This window comes from Centruroides vittatus, unplaced genomic scaffold (assembly GCF_030686945.1).
Source record: "Centruroides vittatus isolate TY-2023 unplaced genomic scaffold, ASM3068694v2 contig_370, whole genome shotgun sequence".
NCBI lineage: Eukaryota > Metazoa > Arthropoda > Arachnida > Scorpiones > Buthidae > Centruroides > Centruroides vittatus.
In genome coordinates, this window is record NW_027122193.1 from 2,738,043 (window position 1) to 2,761,466 (window position 23,424).

The following is a 23,424-nucleotide window of genomic DNA, read 5'->3' on the forward strand; positions in this document are numbered from 1 at the left end:
ACTTTTAAAGTATGCGATAATTACAATAAATTTGAAGTTACAAATTGTTTAGCGAGTGTTTGCAGTCATTTAATTAAAGAACCAGCCAAAGGTTGACTTACTACGGAATTGTTTCGAGTTCCAGTAACTAAAACGTTTAATTTATTATCATAATATGAAAGTTTCCTCGTTTAATTTACTAAATTTTGGAAAGTTTTAGGTCCTTCCTTTGTAGTTTACTCGCTAAGAACACCTCCTCCCCTAACTTTCCTTATCTGGATGTATCTAAAACCGTTCTGGCGATTAAGGAAAGACTTTATAAGTCCACGAGTTTTCCAAATTGCACCCCAAAAAATTTTAATATTTAATCGCTTATTGTTTCTACGTGTTTTCCTTTAATAAAAGCAGAATATATTATCGAGTTTGTCTTAGATACTTTCACACATTTTCTTTGTAGTAGAGGATTTCTCCCCTTTTCTTTTCATAGAAATTGCGTGACTTTAGGAAAGAAAATCAGTAGAAGAAGCGAGTTATCACGATAGAAAGAAAGCAAAAACGTGGATTTCGTGCTCTACTAGTTATTCAATAAGAGATCGGCGAGTGTAGTGTGCAACATTGTTTGCCAGAAGTGAAAATATATTCACTCACCTAATGGAAAACATTTTTATTTTGTAACGTATGTTGGCAGGAGAAGGAAACAAATAAATTTAAATTTTTTACGAGATAAAAACGTGTTTAAAACGATACTTAATTGTTAAATAATTAACTATTTAAGACGTTAGTTTAGAGTTTTGATCTCGTTCTTCCACGATAAATGCATCAAATCCATTTAATGCTAGATATAAAATACTAAAAGCAACGATTATTCCGTCTTCTAGCAAAGCCTCGGGGATTTTACGAGAAAAGAAAAGGGGAGAAATGTCTGGAAAGTAAAATGAAAAATAAAAAGTGAAAGGAAATAATATTATTTTTCTTGTTAATCGAAAATTATAAGTTAAATCTTCAATATTCTCGTTATAGATGTAAGTTTTTATGATTATAAATTTGTTTTTTTACATTTTACCTTCTTTTTAAATAAATTATTTTACATATTTTTTACTTTTTATACAAAGAAGGATTAATTCTGATTTTTTTTTAAATTAAAAAATAAAAAATAATATATTTCATTGACTGCGATGTTATCTTTATTACATAACATTTTATTTTGAAGTGAAGAAAATGCAATAATTTATATACTTCCCCCCCGTTGTAATAAGGATAATAAATAATTAAATTAATTATTAATGAAAATGACAAATTAACATTGACTTTATAGCAAGGAATTAAAGAATCCATTTTCTGAATTAATTCTCCACTGTGTAAACGAGTTGGTAAAGTAAAGAAAACGGAAATAAATAGGACCATTTACGAAGAAAATACAAGGGAAAAAATAATAATAAAAACAGATATATGAATGGAAATAAAAGAGAAAATAATAAAATATAGAAAGATTCAGAATCCAGATTGGAAGAGAATAATCTCTAATGGATGAAGTTCGTCCCTTTGATGATGTAACAGATTAATTGATGAAGATAGTTTAGAAATATTGTGACAAGATGGCCGGATAAAAAATAATTAATAAAATTGTCTTAAGATGGAAGTAAAATTTACTGTAAAGTTGCAGAATCTATTTTTGACTTAGCTTCTCTACTCGAGTTGGCTTTTTATGAGATAGCTTTTGTTGATTTATGGCTTTTTCTTCTTTATCTTTCTCCGTTCTACTTGTCACCACTCGAATCTGGTAATGCATTTGGAATATCTCGCAACATTTCTTTCTTCCACTTATTTTACTTTCTCATTTATTTACTTGTATTTACTTTCCTCAAATTTAGCAATTTTCTATATTTTACCGTCGATATCGAATAAAATTCGAGTGAATAGAACCATGTAATATTGTTATAAATAATAATATAAACGTAGGGAAATGTTAGGTATTGTGCGCTTTTATATGTAATCTCTCTAATGTCTTACATTTCAATTTTTCTCTTGCCATTTAATTTTATAGGCAATTGTTCAATGGATAGTCTGGAAGTGCAGTTTCTTCTTCCAAGTTGGCACATAGTGCAGTTTCTTTTTCCTTTTTTCTACTCTCTACGACTGAACTAAAATCAACTAGTTCATATCTCTAGTGACAACTCGCTCCATTTTTTTACATTTTTATATGTAATGTAACGTAATGAATTACATTACACAATAGCCTTTTTACAGATTAATTTATCTCAAAAATTTATTCTATAAATTTATCAATTCAAAGTTTTTATAACCGTATTTATAAGCATATTATCGTATTAAAATTTCAGTTAAATCGTACGAATCTTATCTTAGATTTTAAATTTTAAGTGCTAAACATACAAGTAATTTACAATTGTTTCTAAAGGCGTACACACCTCGTATTCTCTCTGGTATTCGTTTTGTTTGGTTATAGGATTCTTCATGGATTTGTGCTTGAGTTGTTGAGAAATTTGGGTGACGGGAAACCAAGTGATACCACACACGTGGGCTTCTTCCAACGTTTCGTGGATAAATCTATAATGATCCTACCAAAAAAACACGACAAAATTAGGAAAATTTCGATTGTTTAAGAGCTAATTCTGAAGACATTTTTTTTTGAAAATCTTACCACGTTTTCTACCATTCCCCTTCTGGATTGTCTTAACTTTTTTGTATACCCGAATGCATCGTATACGTTGTCTTCTTCGGCTAATTCTAGATTAGCATCGATACAAAGATAAGTTCCGGTACGACCACAACCGTCACTAGAAAATATATTAAAAGTCGTACAATCGTACAATACAAAAGGCAACGTTGGAGTGGCAAAAATAATCGAAACACTGCATAAATATTGGCTTTAAAAAATACAAAACGGCTGGATACTATGTTATTTAGACTATTCTCGTATACCAAGATACGTTACGATTGGAGTATTTATTACGATAATTAAGTTTATTTAAAGTTTAATACAGTAATAAAAGAAAAAAATAATAATCGGTAATCAATGTAATGATCTTTTTATAACATGAAACTTTTTGAAGTTAAATTTATCTGAATTTTATGTAAAAATCGATCAAATTTAATAGGCTGTATAATATATCTTTCCCAGGCAGAAATTATTATTAAAGATTAGGATAGAGCCAAAACTTACATTGTTATTGGAAAAAATATATCTTCATCGCGATGTATTTCATTGAAAGTCAAGATTGAAACTGTACAAGTGGTCAATATATCATCATTTTGGGGGAAAGACAACTTAAAATCGATATTTAAAAATTCCTTTTAAACATTTTTTAAATATATTTATAAGTTACTTTCTTGCATCTATATTTTTTAATGGACGGAAAAGTTGAATCTTAAGAAAAAAGTTATTAGAAACACGATAAACAATACTTCCACTATTACCTTCCACATATACAATACATTTGCTGTATACTGTAAATGTATACAGTATATATAATGTTATTTTTAAGGCCTTAAATGTACAATATAAATGTTCCGAACTAAAATCGTGTATAAATTAAACTCATTATTAAGCTATAAAGTATTTTTTTAAATATAGCAGTTAATGTTGTTTCCTATCAAAATACACATAAAAACAATAGCATTATTTAAAATGTTAATTAGTTCTAAAAGCCCGAAAGGTATTTACTAAAAGGTCTCATAGGTTCATTAATCGTGAGTTTTAAGTAATATTATCCGCAGTAATTAATCAACATTTCAACCATTATCTAAATTATTTTCGAAGCAAGTATTGTAAAGTTGCATTTTTAAAGTAAAATATACATTATTATATTTGGCTACAATATAATTTATAGCTTTGAAGCAAAACTGATATAATGATAATCGTATCCTATTCTATATTATTGCCCCTGTACGTCATACTTCTCCTGATAACAATGGAGTCATGCCGGTCACCTATCTGGAGAAAATTCTGAATTGAAATCACGTGATTTCCGGGTCTAGCCCGGAAGTTCGTATATATCTAATCGAGGCCTTCGACCCTAACCTTTCATATCCTATCTCGACTTTTATTTATCTAACTCCGTTCTCGAGATTAACATAAGACAACAGACATACAGAAGGATTGCAGCCCAATAGAAAACTATTTTATATAAGTCCTTACTTTGATCCTATTGCTTTCAACAAAATCAAAACCTACATTTAAAAAAGTTATATAAAAAAGTCATATGTTTTAATGTTTTTTCATTTAATAATTGGCTTGTTATTTATCTCTTCCTGCATTTCTGCCAAAAAAACAGTCAATTTAAAGGCATCATTTCATTAATAAAGATAATAGAAAAAATTTAAATATAGTACAAAAAGTTAACAAGTGTTTTATTATAAAGAGACATTAAACATTTATAAATTTCAGGAATAATGCACTAGAATATATATTCAATTATTCACTATATTGTACTTTCCTAGTTACCACTTGTGTATTATATTAAGCTAATTTACTGTATTACTGTAGTAAATTAGTAAGGATAATTTATATATATTTAAAATTAATTCTATTCATATTTTTCATCTAATACACTATATAAAACACGGATTTTTCATTTTTACTATTTCATAAATAATAATAATAGGAACCATCGTTCTAATTTATGCCATATTTTCTATTAGAATCTGGGATAAATGATTGTACTTCGAGACGAGTTACGATATAATAAAATTTATCCCACCAAAAATAGAATTGAATGCAATATATCTTACCTACAATGGACGATAGTAGGACCCGAGTTGGGAGGGTAACTCATATAAATCCTGACTCTACGTCTAAACTCCAATAAAGCACTGGAAAATGGGCAAGTGTGCGAGGGCCAATTGGTATAGTGTAATTGAGTAATGTCTCTCACTTCGTCACCCTTGAAGAAGAACGTAATTCTTACTTAACCTGAAGAGTGATCATACATTACAACAAAGAAATATCTTACTTTTCTTAACCTGATGGTTCTAATAAGAAAGTTGGCTAGCATTTCTTCGGAGAGTAATATCGTCTCTAAATCTCCGTACGATTCCGATTGATTGATTTCGCTAGGCCAATATTGGACACACATAACCTATATAAAAATATTAACTTTCAAACTACATACCGTACGAGTAAGGAAATAACATTATTTTTTTAATAGAAAGAAATATAAATAGATTAATATATAAATGTTTACAATTGAATACAATAGAAGCTCTTCCCTGAAGCTTCTGTATAGCTTTGTTCTGAGAGCCATGCAGAGCTTCGATGTAGTAATTAATGATAATATTACTTACTCTGATAAAGTCAAATACTTTGGTCAACATAACAATAACGTAAGAATTTTGTTCCCAAACCATCCTCCAGAAGTCAGCAATGGTATATTCATTTGGTCCTTTTTTAAAAAGAAAATTAAAGCTATATTTATTTTTTATTGTCAAAAGGAATAAGGAGAAAGATATTTATAAAATGCTTACCTTGAGCTGCTATGTAGGCGTTTGGCTTAACAATACTCTAGAATAGAAATTATTATATATATTTTTGTATTAAAGAAATCATGTAGAATAATAATAATAATCGTATTAGTAACAATTCCCAATGACAATGTAGCCTGTAAGAAATAATTCAGGAAATACAATAAACAAAACAGAATTATACAAAATAATAATGACGATAACTGTTAAATTTATGTGATAAAATATTATAAAAAGTTTTACGTTCTCTCTTTAAACAATTCAATTGCATTTATTTTATTTATTTATACAACCCTAAGCTCAGCAGATGAAATATTTTGAATGCAGAACAAATTATTCTGTAAAAAGAGGACACTTATGGCGTGTTTGAATCGATGGCATCCATTTTCTTTACAGTCAATATGGAGGCTATATGATATTAAAACAGTGAGATGTTCTTATTTTGGAGGACAAATAACACATGGCAATTCTTAATTCTATCTTGGATAGAAAGTATATACTATATACGGTTAATGTTACCTACGGTTCCAAAATGGCGGCTCGTCTCTGATTCCAGCAAATAGAAGAAAGGAAACAGTGGGGACGCACGTTCTAACCTAACCTAACCTATTCTAATAATTTTGTTGGTAATAATTATGATAATTTATTAAAATAGTTTAGGTTAGAACGTGCGCTCCCACTGTTTCCTTTCTTCTGTTTGCTGGAATCAGAGACGAGCCGCCGTTTTGCAACCATAGGTAACATTAACCCTATATATTGATATACAACTGAATTTCTTAATATTTAATTTACTTTTCATTATAAAATACTTAGACATTTCATTGTATTAGAATTTAAAACAAATTTATACATAATTTTTATATTAAATAATATATTTAACAAAATGTATTAGATTTTATTAATTTTCGCAATTTATTTTAATTATTATCCCATAATACACTATTAAAAATTAAGCATCCTATTAGCGAAATTGTTAACAAATTAATACGATTATTAAATTATTATTATTTTTAATTTTTAATTTATATTATTAAATATTCATTCCTGTTTAACTCATTTATTATTCATTTCTACCAAATTGTAGAGAAAAACCAGAATAAAATAACAGTAAAATTCCAAAATATGGTAAATTTGAAATCCAAATTACCAAACCTTAACGTTCAAATAAAATAAAATTATGCAAGAATAATAATAATAATAATAAACTTAATTATTACTTTTTTTCCAGCAACGTACGAATCGATCTTCCAATTTTTAAAACGTGAGAGAATTAGAAATAATTTACATAGACGAGCGTTATGATATTGAATAGTAATTCAAATTAACGAAAAAAAAATTGAATATTACTTCCAAATCAATATACTTTTTTAAAAAATAAGTAAATATTCAGTTTGTTTGAAGAGAAATAAAGAAAATTTGCGAAACGTGCCACTGAAATAAGCAAAAATTTTTAATACTTTTCGTGTTGACTAATCGAAAGGAAGTAATAAAATAAAAACTTCACTCGATAATTATTACACCGAATTTGTTTTGTTGCCATTTTTTGCTTTTTCACTTTCCTATTTTCATTAATAAAAATTGTAAACGAATCAAATTTAAAAAAAAAAACAATTTCCAGCAACGAGTTGCTTAACTTTCCCGGTAACGTTTAAAATTTTGGTGGCGCCATCTGTTACGGCTGTCCCAAAACTTTTTATATTTTTAATTATTATATAATACCAAAAAGATTAATTTTGAAGGTAGGGACGGGATTTATTAATAATAATAAAGAGTAAAATCCGACCACACTCGAGATACGACACACCACGCCGTTTATCTCCCCAACCCCTCGACCTTTAACCACCAAAATTTAACAGCATCAATCCCCCCAATAAACGAACTTCCCTGCTAAATTTCAGAAATTTTCGACATAAAGCGCAGGAGTTATTAAGCTTTAAAGAGGGTGTAACGTGCAGAATAAAAACCCCGAATTTTTTGCATTTCACGGTGTCCGGAGCCCAAAAATGAGGGTCATTTTGATCGCCTCTGTTATACGTAAACAGAACCAGAAAAAATAAAAATAAAAATAAGATAAGTTTTATTTTTTTTAAACCAATTTAGTGTATAAATTACTTACGTTAACAAAGTAAAATACATGACCCTCATTTTTGTGTTTATATGAATTTGTCATTCAAATTTGTCGATAATCCTTTTTGGATTTTGTCCAAACAAAATATATATATTAATATGATATTATTTTTAAAGGAAAGAATTAATTAACGTCTCGCCTTTTTGTTATCATAAATTTTTTAAAAATTGTTATATAATTGGCTTAATAACAATTAAAAATTGTACATTTTATATTTAATCGCTTTAATTTCTTATTAAAAATCATTAAAAAAATAATTATAATATATAAAATACAACGAACTGTATGATAAACAATAATACAATTGTTTATTTTTATGAATTTTAAACCATTTATTGAAGAGTTAACGTAATAAATGGAATGAATTTTTAAAGAAAATATATTTAGTTTTTTATATTTTATCACATTATTTTCGATGGATAAAATTTTTCGACAAGAAACTGTGATTTTACAGAAAATTGTATTGTTATTTCCTACAAAAAAAATCAATTTGTTTGTATTGGCAAGTGCTTTTTATTAAAAAAACAATAAAACTACAGAATATTTTTGGCCTTCCGGATACGAATACTTAAAAAATACATTTCCAGAAAATGAATAAGGGAATTGTTTGTGTTCAGTTGATTCTAGAAATCAAGAAAAAAATGTTTCTGTAAATTTTCAAGGCAAGGTAGATCCGTAAACAGTACATAAATACAGTAAAAGTGCTATTATGATGCAAGTTTACCTATACAAACACCAACTTTTAAGTCCGAAACAACCGAATTTAAACTTATTGTCACTTAGCAATCATCACTAATACAGGAAAATTTCAGCTAAAGGTGTATCCACCGCTTCACTATTAAGTATAATATTTATATTTCGATTTTAAATATAGCTTTGTAATAATAAACGAAAAAATCCACCCAAGAAAGGGGGAAAAATTGCTTTTGTCAGTTTTTAAACCAATCGATTTGCTGGATTCCCAACGTTACTTTTATTGTATGAAAACGTGAAAGTCCTGACAAAAATTAGATTATGTTTAGAATATTTTTCCGGTAATATTAATGTTTGTTGCGTAAAGTATTTTAGAGATTCGCATTCATCAATTTCAATTTTAATTTTCATTCTGCCGATAATATAAAACGTAATTTTTCTTCTTGACATTGTTGTTTACTCCAGTTAAAAGATGTCCCAAAAGCCCATTTCGTGTATTAATAACAACAACTTCTAGAAAAATGGAGATTCAGAAATGGGTTTGTGTCTAGGCACTGAATCGATGGATACCGAATCCAACAGTGACCACCTCCATGACCTTGACCTAATTCTTGGGGATTAAATTATTATTTAAACCTTCGAGGATGGGGGAAATTTTAAATCTGTAGACTCGTTTCAAACGGGAAATTATGGGGAAATATCCCTCCACACGTAGACTTTTAAGGTAATAATGATGCAGACACATCACGTCTACATAAATTGATGCAGAAAATCAAAGACCAATTCTAGAGTGTTATCGGGTCTAGCGTAACACAAACCATTATAGGCCGTATAATGGTTTGTGATTTGTCTTATAGGGCCTAAGTTACATTCTAGATTTTAAAAAAAATAATAATAAACTTATAGATTTATACTTACGTCGATATACGAGGCATTTACATAATCCGAGTCTGGAACTCCGTGGATATTTTCCAAGACTACTCTATTAAAATCAACTGGAAAAAAATAACAATAAATAATTTTAGGAAATAAAAAAAATAGATATGGAATTGTAAATATGAGGAATATTTACTGTAAACTCAGTCGACAGCATTTAAAATACACGTTTCAGGATCTTCCTTAATCTCGAGAATGGAGTTTGATAAATGAAAGGCGATACTAGCTATGGAAACAATAGGAGCAGGAGGCCTCAATTAACTATATATAAACATCCCGTGAAAATCGAATGTCACGTTATTTCAATTCAAAAGTTTTCACCCGAAAGGTGTTAGATAGATGACCGGCACGACTCTGTTGCTAACAGGAAAAGTATGATTTACAGGGGCACAACATTACTAATTTGAGGTGGAGAGCGTATATTTCGAATAATTTTAATAAAATAAATAATATTTTTAGTACTAAAACAGAAAAAATATTCTCGAAATCTTTTCTAAATTAAACAAATATTTAATTTTTAATTCCGTATTACTAGAAAACTTAAGTAAATAGAAAAGGAAAAAAAAAATAATTTCATATAGGCCCTTATCATTTTATATAAAATAAGTTAAATATTAATTTTCTAGATGCTTTAATATCGGATGCAACAAGTTTATATTACATTTTCGCATCGCCAACTACAAAATTGATGTTTTTTGCCCGAGGAATTTAGAAATCGTTGGCTCAAGATAGAGCTAAAACGATCAGAAATCTGTCAACTCTCGCATTTTTCTATAATAAATGTCGTGTAGATTAAATTTTCTTCGGTTCTCTTCTATAATTCCTTATTGCATAATATATCTGATTAAGAATTACTAAGTACTAGAATATAAAAATATAATAAGTTAGAAGAAAACTCCACATTTGTCTTGTAACACATAAAATGAATTACAAATCAAGCTGATGTGTAATTCATTTTATGTAGATCAAATATAAAATAATTTTTTTTTCCTCTCTATATCTTGTGATATATTTATCCTAATATTAAAGATAAATATACCAGAGGATTTAGGGAAGAAATGCGTGGCCAATATTAAGGATTAGATAGTATAATAGATTGTACTAGAAGAATATTGTGGGAAACAATAGTTTTCTGTGAAAAAAATTTAAACAGGAAACTATAACTAGATTATTTCATATATTTTTGTAATAAGTTTGACTTTCAGTGCTTTATAAAGATTCTTAAAACTATCTAAGGCCAAACTTTTACTTATCAAATCAGTTATTCAGGCATACTTAAGCATCATTATATTTTAAACACTCGATACGAGCGCAATATAACACAAAATAATAATAATAATCATTAAATATTTACTACTAAATCTAGAATATTCAAAAATTATTAAAATTTCTCGATATTATCCAGGAAAATCATTATTTACGAGATCCAAAAACCTTAAAAATGTGATAAATTTATTCGTATATCTGAGATATTCGTTATTTAACTTATATATGAGAAGCTATTAGATTTGATAAAGCGAGTAAGTAGATACAATAATAAACTCCTTACTCGATATATAAGCTTAATGCCTTGTACGATGTCAGATTCACCTAAAGAATATAATAAGGATATCAGATTACATCCCAAATATTTCTAGTAGCTGCTGCAACTGGCAGCAATATAATACTAAGGAATATATATATATATATATATAATTTTGAAGGAAGATCGGCATCGTGTTGCTCGTGTTCATAAATCAGCCACTGAACGGTAACTACCAAAATTTGAGAACCGAGTTAAACGATCCTTCCGGACACTCCTTTAATCAATAATAGTTAGGCTATCTCTCATACCAATGCTTATAAATATATAACTATAACAGCAATTTATTAACTTTTATCGAGTAATACACAGACGTTTAAGATAACGTAATTCGTATTAATTATCTCCAATAGAAATCTACTAAATTTTAAGTGTAAATTAATTATGAACACGATACTAAATGGTAAACAGAACTAATTGAAGTTATGAAGCGGCATCCAGGATTTTGGACATTACAGATTAACAAATATCATTATGTTATTTGTTATTTGTAGGAGCAGGTGTCTCGTAAAAGGATCCCAAAATCGTCTTTTCACGACATGTCTCCATTCTCTCGGGGGCCCTACAAGTATCTCGCATCACTAATTTAATTTACATCCGAGTACATATATATTTCTTCCGTTCTATTTGATAAATGCATAAGATATTTTGCTAAATGTTCGATTAAATATATTTGAAAAATAAATAAATAATTCTTCCTTTTCGAAAAAGATAAGGAAAAAAGATTTCGAAATTTCTAAACACTCTCCATTAAAAAAAATCGAAATCCATTACTAAAAATGGATCGTGTATAACATTTTCAAACAAAAAATTTTAATATGTAAATTACTAAAAACCACGAAATCTCTTATGAATAATCTTTATATAAATATAAGCCGATTTTTCCTTTATTGATTATCAAGAAAAGTGCAATTCATCTTATAAGAAGTGGGAGAAACTAGGGTCTAAGAACTGAATCCTCGTCTCGTAAAGGACTGAACAGGTGGCTCGTGTAACAAATGTAACAATAGATGTAATATAAGAGGAGAAAAAAATTATCTGTAACGACGTAATATCGGGTTAATTAATTAATTTATTTTAAATTTATTATAAAAAATAATATCATAATTATCGAATCTTGAGTATTTTTTAGACTTATAAGAAATAGGAAATTTTTTAATCGAATTTTAAATACGTTAAGAATTAAAATAAGACAGTGTTTTTTTTCGTTGTAAAGATATTAAATATGGATGTTTTTATGGAAAATTTCGTGTTGCAAGCATAAAGCAATTGTTGGAGAGAAATATCTGAGATTCAAACGAGGAGTTCTCTTCGTTTGCAAACGTTTTTACACGAAAAATCGATAATCGATGCCATGTTAAATCGTTCGATAATAATGCATTGTACTGTCCTACATTACAAGATCGGGTTTAATATAAATTAAAATCGAGAATTATAAAATTTTCTTATAAAAATACTTCCAATGTTACGTTTATCTTCTCTTATCTATTATTGAACAGTACTTAAAATGTAATTTTGTTATATCCCTTCTTTTACAAGTTATATGTCACAGAAAAATGATGAAAGGATATAGTTATAAATCATTTCTATGGTTCACGTGAAGAGCAGAAAGCTTTCCTGGATCACCAGCAGCTTCTTTCAAGCTAAAAATTGAATAAGATGGAAAATCTTTTATAACTCCAATTGAAAATTAGAATAAGAAATTGCCAACATGTTTTTTTTTCACAACATGAGAGATTTATTAACCTTTATCCAAAATTTCGGCTCTTCAGTGTGAAATTAATAAGAACACAATTACAGTATTCAGTACGTTTTGCAAAGTTATTTTTTTGGAATTATTCTTAAAAATAAGCAAAAATTCAGATATAATTTTAGACAAATTTTTAAAAAATCCAGCAACGAGTTGTTTAACTTTCCCGGCAACGTTTAACATTTTGATGGCGCTATCTGTTATAATATTTTATTTTAAATACTCTTTATATATATATATATTTTAATTATTATAAAATGGCGGGGTTAGGACGGGTTTTATAAAAAAAAAAATATAAATGCTAAGACGAGTAAAATCGTCATTAAGTCCGACCCAAACTCGGGATACGACACACGATCCCCTTTATCTCCCCAACCCCTAGACCTTTAAGCACCAAAATTTATCATCATCAAACCCCTTAATAAACAAACCTCCCTGCCAAATTTCAGAAATTTTCGACAAATGGTACAGGGGTTATTAAGCTTCAAAGAGGGTGAACACACACGCATTAACATCGAAAAAATCTGGGGGAATCATTCTTTGACCCATCTCTATACTTTCCCTCTGTCGTATACAATAAAGCCAGAAAGTAAAACCAGACAACGTTACAAGACAAATTTTGATACTTTTTAAAATATACCTCCCTACAAAACAATCTTTAATGACACTTTGTGTGTCCATCAGTAAGTTTTCTGTGATTAAAAGACTGAAAGTCGAAATTTTCAGAGACTTTGATGGATAAAATCTCATGGAAGAATTTCATATCGAATTACTCCCTCTTCAGTATACTATTAAAGCAAATTATAATAATAATCTATGTGACAGCGTTTGAGTGACGTTATAAATGACGTCAACGGCGATTACAATTTGAAAAAAAATAAATCCCCTATTGATTGCTATGCTATTTTTTTCTAGTTTGACCTTGGCATGATAATTAATTACAATAAATAATTTAATATTTTAATTGTAATATTATTGTGATAGAGACAGGGAAGAGGAGGAGAAAAGAGAGAGAGAGAGAGAGAGAGAGAGAGAGAGAGAGAGAGAGAGAGGGGGGGGGGTCAAAACCTGGCAAAAAAGTTCTTGTCATTCAGATCTGACTTCGAATCCTAACTAATCCCCACGTGGTTTTTTCCCCATAGATAGATAGTTTTACACGATAATCTCATTACTCATTCAACGTAGCCAGCCAAATTTAATACAAGTAATACCCATTAGTGATGAAAATATTAGGGGAAAAAATAGTAAAGCCTCAAAAAAATCCTTGAAAAACTTCCAAATCTTTATGTCACTTAATAAAACAACCTTTAGATTGAAACACAAAAGTATAAATATTTCCATTCTCACCACAAATTGATTAAAAATTTTCTAAAATAACCCAACATAATATTTATTTTCCTTTCTAAACAACAAATAGATTTGATTTAATTTATCAAAACACTGAAAAGATCCTTCTACACAATTCAAAAACTTTGTAAATATAATAATTATAATATATATTTAATACAGCATTAATAATTTCTATATTTACATTCAGTTATAATTTTAAGATATAATTTACTATGTTATAACATTTATAAACAACCCTATCGATATTTTAAGATATATTTCTTGAAATTATATAATGTTTTCGCACCTACTACTTTTATTATATATTTTATAAAAATGGAAAGAATTCCGCAACATCCCTTACAATTTATTTAAACACTTAAGTTTGATCCAGAATTTATTGCGAAACTTTCAATAAATTTTTAAGAATATAAAATATTGACTAAAATAAAATAAAATCAAGTCGTATCCTTTGAAAAAAATATATAAAAAAAGGTTTAAAAAATGTAGAAAAAAGGTTAAAAATGTAAGAAAAAAGGTTAAAAAAATATAAGAAAAAGGTAAAAAAATCTTTGTATTTTAATAAATATTTCTGAATTAAACGATGCAGATTTGAAAGAACAAATGACCTTTATTTTTTAATAGAACCAGTGGAATCTGTAATCGATTCCCGTCCCTGACTTTTCTCTTTCAGTTTTCTAGCAGACTCCATTACAAGGTTTCTCTAGCAGTAGTTGGTATTCTAGTGATAGCATCATAAAACTAGAAACAACCAATCTTAAAACCTCGTTGCCATTTTATTACACGGGGTGTTGTAACTAATGTCCGGCTAGCCAACTAACCGAACGTCAAATGCACTTTACTTCTTCGATAATTTCCGAAAATTCTAATGATAAACAAGGGTATAAATTAATTATAAAACTAATTACAACCATTTGTAGAAGCAAATCTAATAATCTTCGTAACGTTATTCGGCAATAATTCTAATTAAATTTCTTATTCATTTTTAATGAAACAATATTGAAAAGTTGAAAATCCGTCAGATTACAAAAGGCCAAAGAGTTGCGGGTAGTGATCCAAGGAAAGGAAATTAAATGGTTAATTAAATTTAGTTGTTTTGGTCGTGATTTCACAATATACATACAGAGGAAACGAGAAATTACTCGGAAAAAATAGCTAGACGTGGAGGGGAAAAAAACATGATTATTGTCAAATAAATATCTTTTAACAAGAATCAGAGTTTTAATACTCTCTTAAAACTTTCCATTAAAACAAATAAAATTCTCCGCTGTGTGTGAAAATATATTATAAAATGTTTAGGCAATAAATATTATTAATGTAACTGCGTTAGATGAAAAAAGGAAAGTAATGAATCAACGCGGAGATATAAAAAAAATTAAACAACGGTTCAATTATTTTAAATGAAAAATGGAAGAATATAATAAAATAAAACTTCTATCATATCTTATACCGATAAAAATGTGTCAGGTAATGCTAATTCCTTGTTGTTAAATCTGCAAACTTAGCCTAATTAAAATATCCCTTTATCTATCATACCCCTAGTTAATGAGCATGGCCGAACTCACAATGGGCACCATTAAAAAAGCCCATAGTAGACAAATTGCACTATTCTCTTGTCTTTGTTATCAATTGCGGTGTTCGCTAATTGGTAAATTGTGAAAAAATACACCTTAGATAATACCGTGTTAACCTCGATTAATCGGGACGTTACTGTAATATATGACTGAATCTTCTCACAAATATCGGTATAATGTTTATATGTTTAAAATATAATGGTAAAAACAATTTAACCAACCTTAGCTTGTGCATAATATGAGCTATGACAATACGACATACCGTTCTCGAGATTTAGGAAAGACGGGTCTACAATATTTTCGTATTGCAGCCCAATAAAAGTAAATATTTATAGTATAATTGAAGTAAAATTTTATTTAATTTATAAGGTATTAAATTCGAACATTAATAATTTATACTTAAAAGAAAATTAAATTTCGAATTATTCTACTCGCGTTAAGATAATTAACAAAGACGGATGACATAATTATCGTACTGAATTCGGGAAATTATTTTCTTCATTTTTTTCCCTACGTCGTAATATAATTTTGTCATATCGATTCGTCGGAAAAATCTCCAGTTTCCGTTAAGGAAAGTTCGCTTCACTAATCTCTTAGAAAATTGATATTATGTTTAATATTAAAAAAAAGAAGAAGAATTCTTTTTTAAATCTAAGTATTTGAATAAAAACTCACATGGAACTAGCTTTTTGTAGCTGTTTTTTAATTCGTTGCCTGGTTTGAGTGCGTGGCGAACACTATGGGATTCACCTTTGGTAGAAACCTGTAAAATAAAATAATAATTTTACTCATTTCGTTTATTAATATGATACTGGATTTAAATTATGGGTTTTAAATAAGCAATTCCTTAAAAATTTTAATAAAAAAACGATTAAATGCATTATTTAACTTTTGTATTTTGAAACCTTACTCAAATTTCACTGGCTTCTAATTAGGATACAAGTCTGAAACTTTGAGGACGATGATGTTTTAGGGGACGGCCCACCCCCTAAAACGTCATTGCAGTGTTTTCAAACCACCCCAACCCCGTAATGCATATTCTCAGTTCCTGAACTGTACTAAGGCATAATACACTTGTATAAAGTACAAAGCAGTGACGTAAACAGTAAGGTTAGCTACGTAACAATAAAAACGAATCGTTTTGTTACCCAAGAGTTGAGATTAAGCTTTCTGCCATTTCATAATAGTTAAAGATATAAAAAAAAAAACTTTTTAAATAAAAAATACGATAACAGATGGCGCCACCGAAATTTTATATGTTGCCGGGAAAGTTGAACAACTCATCGCTGGCTTATTAAAAAAAAAAAAAAAAAGGTTGTTTACGTAAGATAATTACAATGTGCTTAAATTATGCTTCAAATTAGCAGTTAAATTAATTGAAAAAGTCTAAATAAAAGCGATTCTAGCTGAGAATTAATGTTATCGTTGGCGATTGTTTGATGCTGAATATGAAAATATTCTTAAGTCGATTCTTTACATTTGCAAAGGACATCTTTATAAGCATTCCTGTAGGCCCTACTTAAATCCACCTATCGAAATTATGCATTAAATCGATTTTAAATGAAATCTGCTAACAAAAAAAAAATCACTTATTCATTTAAATTTGATACACTGACAGTAAGAATCCATAAAAATTTGAATAAATTTCAGATGTTATTTGCATTAGATCTCACTTTCGTTATTTTAAATATTAAATACATTTTTAAAAATTTAAATACAATCAATATATACATAAAATTTATAATTTTGCTACCTAAAAATTTAAATTAATAGAAAAAAATATATATATATATTAATACAATTTAATACCATTAAATTTATGTAAACAAAGGCCCTAAATGAAGATCAAACCCGTTTCTACATCGAAATAATACCGTTAATTTTAAAATTTAAATTTCTATTCGACCAATCAGATCAATTTCAATTCTAGAAATTGATTATTCTAGAAGTATCATTTATATTACGAATATAATTAATTTATTGTTTAAATTTCTATCATTTTTGCTACAGTATAATAGATTTATTATATTATTTTAAAATTAATTGCTACCAGACATTTACCCACGTGGTTTATGTCAGTATTTATATAATTAGCAACGGAAGGTTTAAATCAAAAATGATGCAACGTTCCTCAGTTTAAACTCTTAATTAACCGAAGAAATTAATTGAGATATCCTTGTAGAATATTCGAAATTATTATGATTAATTATTATAAACATAAATTTAAATTAATCTACGCTTTCTAACGAAAATTAAATTGAATTTTGTGTGGAATAAACGATAAAAAAAAAGCTGGCAAAGTTGTTGAAGGACTTTCCCGACATTCTTTATTTATTTATTTTTCATCCCTAATAATTGCTACCATCCTTTGTAAGTCTTCAGATTGGTTCGGGAGAATGGGGCATATCTCCGGAACCAATGGTCAGATTTTCCTGAAAATTATATAAAATATTCCACCCTAATACACAAACAACCCTGAAAAATTTCATAAATTTTGGACAAAAGGAACGGGATTTATTATGCTTTAAAGTGAGTGAACAAAGTTGTGCACCCCCCACACACAAAAATCTATACATACAGAAAAACCCAACTTTCTTCAAGGTCCCGAGTCCAAAAATATAAAAAACTTGGAGGGGCCATACTTTCCCTCTGTCGTAGAAAGTAATTAAGTGCTTTTTTTTCTAAATTTCGCAAGGTGTTCTGTATATTATTCTGTATATTTCTATTGAAATAATATTGATACAACCGAACAGGAGTTGAGATAAATCATTTGATAGTGCACTTGTTAACCGCGTATTTCGCTCGAATAAATTTAATTAAAGTGCCTTTTTTTTATGAAGTTGATTTTTATCAGTAAAGTGTATGGATTTATATCCCGTTATCTGGTATAAAAGGTTGAATAAAAATTGCTTTCCTTGTTGTCTCTCTTGACTTTTGTTTTATCTTCAGTGCTCGACTTTATCTATAACTCTATTTCTATAAACTAGTTTCGCTCAAATTGGCTCTAGATAAATTAGAAAGCGGAAGATACGCTGTATAAACAGTGATGTTTCCTCGAAAGAAAAACTGATTTTAATCATTAAAAAATAATGGACTTTTGGGGATCACAATCTACAGGTTTCATTAATGCTATTATAAGCTATCCCTTTTAAAGAAGTGCTTATGAAATCTATCCATAATTTTTTTTAAAAATTTATAATGATATTAAGTTTCTAGAAGAAAAAAATGCTAAAAATATCAATTAAAATCTTCTAAATTTCAGAATTAACTCAAAAATACTTGAATTAAGCTATCCTATCTCTCCAACGAGATAAAAAAAACAAAATTCTCTTTAAATATTCGGAAATTTGATATCTAATGCTAACTTTTAATTAATCTACTGAAACTAATTAACGGAAATAAAATGAATAACTAATAGAAAATTTTAAGATAAATTTAATTATATAGGCTACCTACGTAAAGTGAAATTATATACCACAGTTACCCAAATAGTAGACCGCGATCTCACAGGGGACGATTTCACTTCTGGTTATCTTGTTACTGGTTAAACCCATTCGAGATATGACACGTGACCCTTCTATCTCCCCACCCCTTCGACCTCTAACCACCAAAATTTAATGGCACCAATGCCACTTACACCCAAACTTCCATACAAAATTTCGGAAATTTTCGACAAAAGGCACAGACAGATACACGCACACACTCGAAATACACCGTCACACGCAACATTTTTTTTTAAAATATCTCTTTTCAATTTATACGTTAACACACACTTATCAAATTATATACAGCTAGGAACAAATGCTATTTATCCATTCTGATCGTTCTAAACATCTGTCATGGATTATTAATATACAACAGTTTATTATATAAAATATATGCTTACTCTTGGAACGTTTATATGCAGAATTTATATCATAAATCACTTATTTTAAAAGAAATTCTTCACTGTTTACTTCTGCCAAGAGAGGAAAAAAATATATTATTTTTGAAATGTTTATAAATTATTGATTCGATTTTCCAGAGTATTTTTTTCTTTTTTCCGGACGTAAAATGGTTTCTAGAATTATTGAATTTTCTTAAGTTTATAATAAATTTAGTACTAAAATAGTTGGTAACTTTATTAGATTTTGCCATAAATTTTGCAGGTTACTAAATATAATGTTTTTATTCGTGCCTATCAGTTAATGGTAATTGCTTTCTGATCGTCGGATACGATTAAATTCTATATTAACTATTGCCGAAGCGGGAGTTGAATGCTGTTACTAACTCATTTTAAATTTATTTAATTTCTATATTCTAAGGTAAAATTATTATAGGCCTGTGCAGTAAAGTATAACTAACAATAGTATCTGCAAGTACTGCAACTTTAAAATAAGAATTGTATATGACAGATGTATCTTATCTGCTTTACATGATTAAAATTAGGCCAGAGACTGTTTCAATCTGTAGAAGTTTTATATATATATAAAAAAAAACCGGTTAAGTGAATAAGAAATTTAAAAATAAACACGGATTTTATATAAATTGATATCCGACAGACATATTATTAATGTTATTCTATCGTAGAGTGTAGGTAAAGAACTTAAAAATTATAAATTTGTCATCAATTTATAACAGTCCAACAAAAATCAGTTTTTATAGTCCCAGAACGAACTTTATTCCTACATTTTCTTCAATATTTGCATAAAATTCATTGTGTCTAAGGCAAAATGGACAATGGAATTGCCTACGAGGTTCTTCAGTTATGCGTGGTTCGTGAGATTACTTTGAATAGTTACATGTGAGTTTCGGTCGGACTGGTCCACCGGGGTATGGTTGAACCGCAGTAAAATTTATTAGAATTCTTTATTATTTTATAGAAAGAATCTCGTGTTTGTCTCTTGCTTGTACGTTCCTTCGTTCGGCACTGAATCAGGTGATACACTATTTTTGTTCCATCTCCCGTTTTTGAGCTTTTTGTTCCTTAATTCATTGTTCCTTCGTGCATTGTTACGCTGAGCGAGAATAAGATTTCGGCATGTTTTTTTGCGCCGAATCAACACGGTCGCGCACAAGGAAAACGTGCCTTTTGCATATGAAGACGTGTAGACGAAATCATGGGAAAACAAGCACAAAGGGAGAAGGTTATGGATCTTTTACAAAATAATTTTTATAAGTGTTCTTGTTTATTTCACCTTCAGGTTCATCTTAATCGTTTATTTAAGTGTTTTTGCTTCGTAGATAAGTGGCAATATCTCTAAATGGTACCAAGCGTAGGTGTTGAGTGGGTACGCATTCACCCAGAAGGTGCATGTCTCTTGGAATAACAGTGTAAAGATCTTCTAGGGCTTGTGCGCCAAACCTTCCATCCCGAAAATACATAGACGAGCACTATCATTCCGTTTAAAGAAGTTGAAATAGCAATAATAGCAATCGATCATTTTATATTTATATCTTGTATACTAATACTAATGCAATAAATATAAAATTGAAAACACGAATGGAAGAATGCGAACAGAAACTAAATCGTACAGAGAATGTTACTATTAAACCAATGTTCGAGTGTTAAACTAGGTAAAAACACTATAATAGTGACATTCAATCGAGAGCCGCATTGTCGACATTGCTATAATGCAACATCTTTCACTTATTTGCTGTGTTAGCAAACAATAAAAGATGCCGAAACGTAGATAAAGAATGGTCAGAGTAAATAATATATTTAAGATTTGCGAGAAGAATGAATCAAATAATATCGTTGCTTCTTATAAATACCTTTAAAAAAGCACTTTTAAGATAGAAAATTAACAAAAGAAACATTTAATTTTCAAAAACAATACATCAGAACCCCAATTATCCGTGGTAACGTGGACGGATTGCATCTCGGATAACCGAAAATTCAGATAATACGGACGACCGCAATCAAATTGAATCGTACACAGTTACAGTTACATTTTAATATGAATGGTCTGTCTCACATTGAAGTTAAATGATAAAAGGTCAAATCATTGTGTAATATGAATTATCGTTTTAAACTGTCTCTCGTGGAGAAAATTATTGTATTCGATTACAATTTTGCCTCGGATAAACGAGGTTCTACAGTATTAACGAAGGAGGTATGCCGTGTACCGTGGGAACAAAAAATCCCTGTATAACGTTCCTCGATTTGTTCGTAAATTACGTAACGTAAACACGAGAATGGTGGATATGCAGGTAATCGTTACGATGCGTTACGAGGGATGGAGATGTTTACAAAAACGTTACGTAATGTTAGAGTAACAGAATGATTAATGTTTGTTTCCGAAATATTGCGTAACGGATCGTACCTTATTTATTTTGCTGCTTTCTTACAGTACGTTACGCATGTAATTAATAAAAAATAACGTAACGGTTCGATACACCGTTCTGTGCATTACGCCCTTAAGGAGGGTGATCGAGGACACGAGTTACGTAATTTTGGGGTGGGGTATACGCGTTACGGATTCTTAACTCTTTTCTTGAGATTGAGGAAGGACAGACAGCAACCAGACGGACGAAAGTGGGAATTTATAGTGGGTCAAATTGCAGCCTAATTACAAAATTCTCAATTTTCTTCTTTATAAAACTCCAGTTAAAGTGATCGTTACAAAACTTTTGTACTTAATTCTACAATGTGAATAAATTATTTAAACATTTAAAAGTACAGTATATTAAAAGAGCGTTTACTTATTAGACCGGAACGATCCGAACTAATAAGCGAACGCTCTTTTAATATCTGCCATCTGCGCACACGTTAGAACTTAATCCATTATTAAAACGTGCAGACCATAACTTGGATTGGAGTAGTCAGAACTAATAAATGAACGCATTTATAATAAATCAAGTCGATCCTTAATGACGTAACGGGAAGTTGAAACAGGACACTACGGGATTATATTCCCTCCATTTCATTAGCAAACAGCGAATAAATAATCCGTAAAATATTTAAAAACTAAATTTGTGGTATGATTTACGAAACTTGTTATCTCCGCGAACGTATAATTTATTGCCCGATGTCATATTTCGTTAGGCGCCATCTTTATTAGTAATAAAAATCGGCAAAGTTAAAACGGATTCAAAGAAATATTCGTTTCTAACGCCTCCAAATCCATTCAATTAATGACTTAAGTAATAATAAATTAAATAATATAATAAATAAATAATTTTAATAATAAAATCAACAAACTCTTTCATCCAGAAAGTTCAACAGACTTAGTTCCTAGCAATGGCGTCCAGGTGGCGTCTCGACAAATTGCTTTTGGCAGACGATTGTTTGAAAAGGTAATTCATATTTTTTTTTATATAATATTCTTTTTCTGTTTTTATTATTAAATAAAATTAAAAATAATCGTGAATGGTAAAGTTCATTAAAATTTATAACGCGGTTTTATAATTTCTCTTTAAATGACATCATCATCATTAAAGCGCCATCACGATTTAAACTTAGTTTTGATCTCCAAAAAAATAATAATAAATCCGATTTATCATTTATAAAAAGACTTTACAACTGTTACTTTTATTTACATATAATAATACTTTAAAAATAATAAAACGTAATAATATATTATTAATAACGATTAAAACGTTGCCAAAAAATAAAACGCGGACGTTTCGGGAGTATTGTTTTAAAAAATTCAACGATCAACGCTTCTAATTTTCTTAAAGAAAGTTATAAATAGATGGCCGCGAAGATAATAAATAAGTTTATATGTGCTAGTAGCGTAAAATGATGATGATTTATGCGAATTAAATGTTAAGATGAAGCGGGCGCGAGAGCGGCGATGCAGAAAAACCCTCTTTCAGCTTCATTTACATAAGTTTTGTTGTCCCTAAAGCTCATCCTTCATCGATGATCCTTACGTATTTTAAATGAAATCGATATCGTCATATACGCTCGGGTTTCTCTCTCTCTCTCTTTTTTTTAAATATATATATTTCAGCAATCGTTTCGGCGATG

The 23,424-nt window shown here is 29.0% G+C and overlaps 1 pseudogene; it reads right to left on the bottom strand.

Annotated features, from left to right (window-relative positions):
* Window positions 1-23,424, bottom strand: part of LOC136975320 (receptor-type tyrosine-protein phosphatase mu-like) — a 44,535-nt pseudogene that overhangs the window by 15,111 nt on the left and 6,000 nt on the right.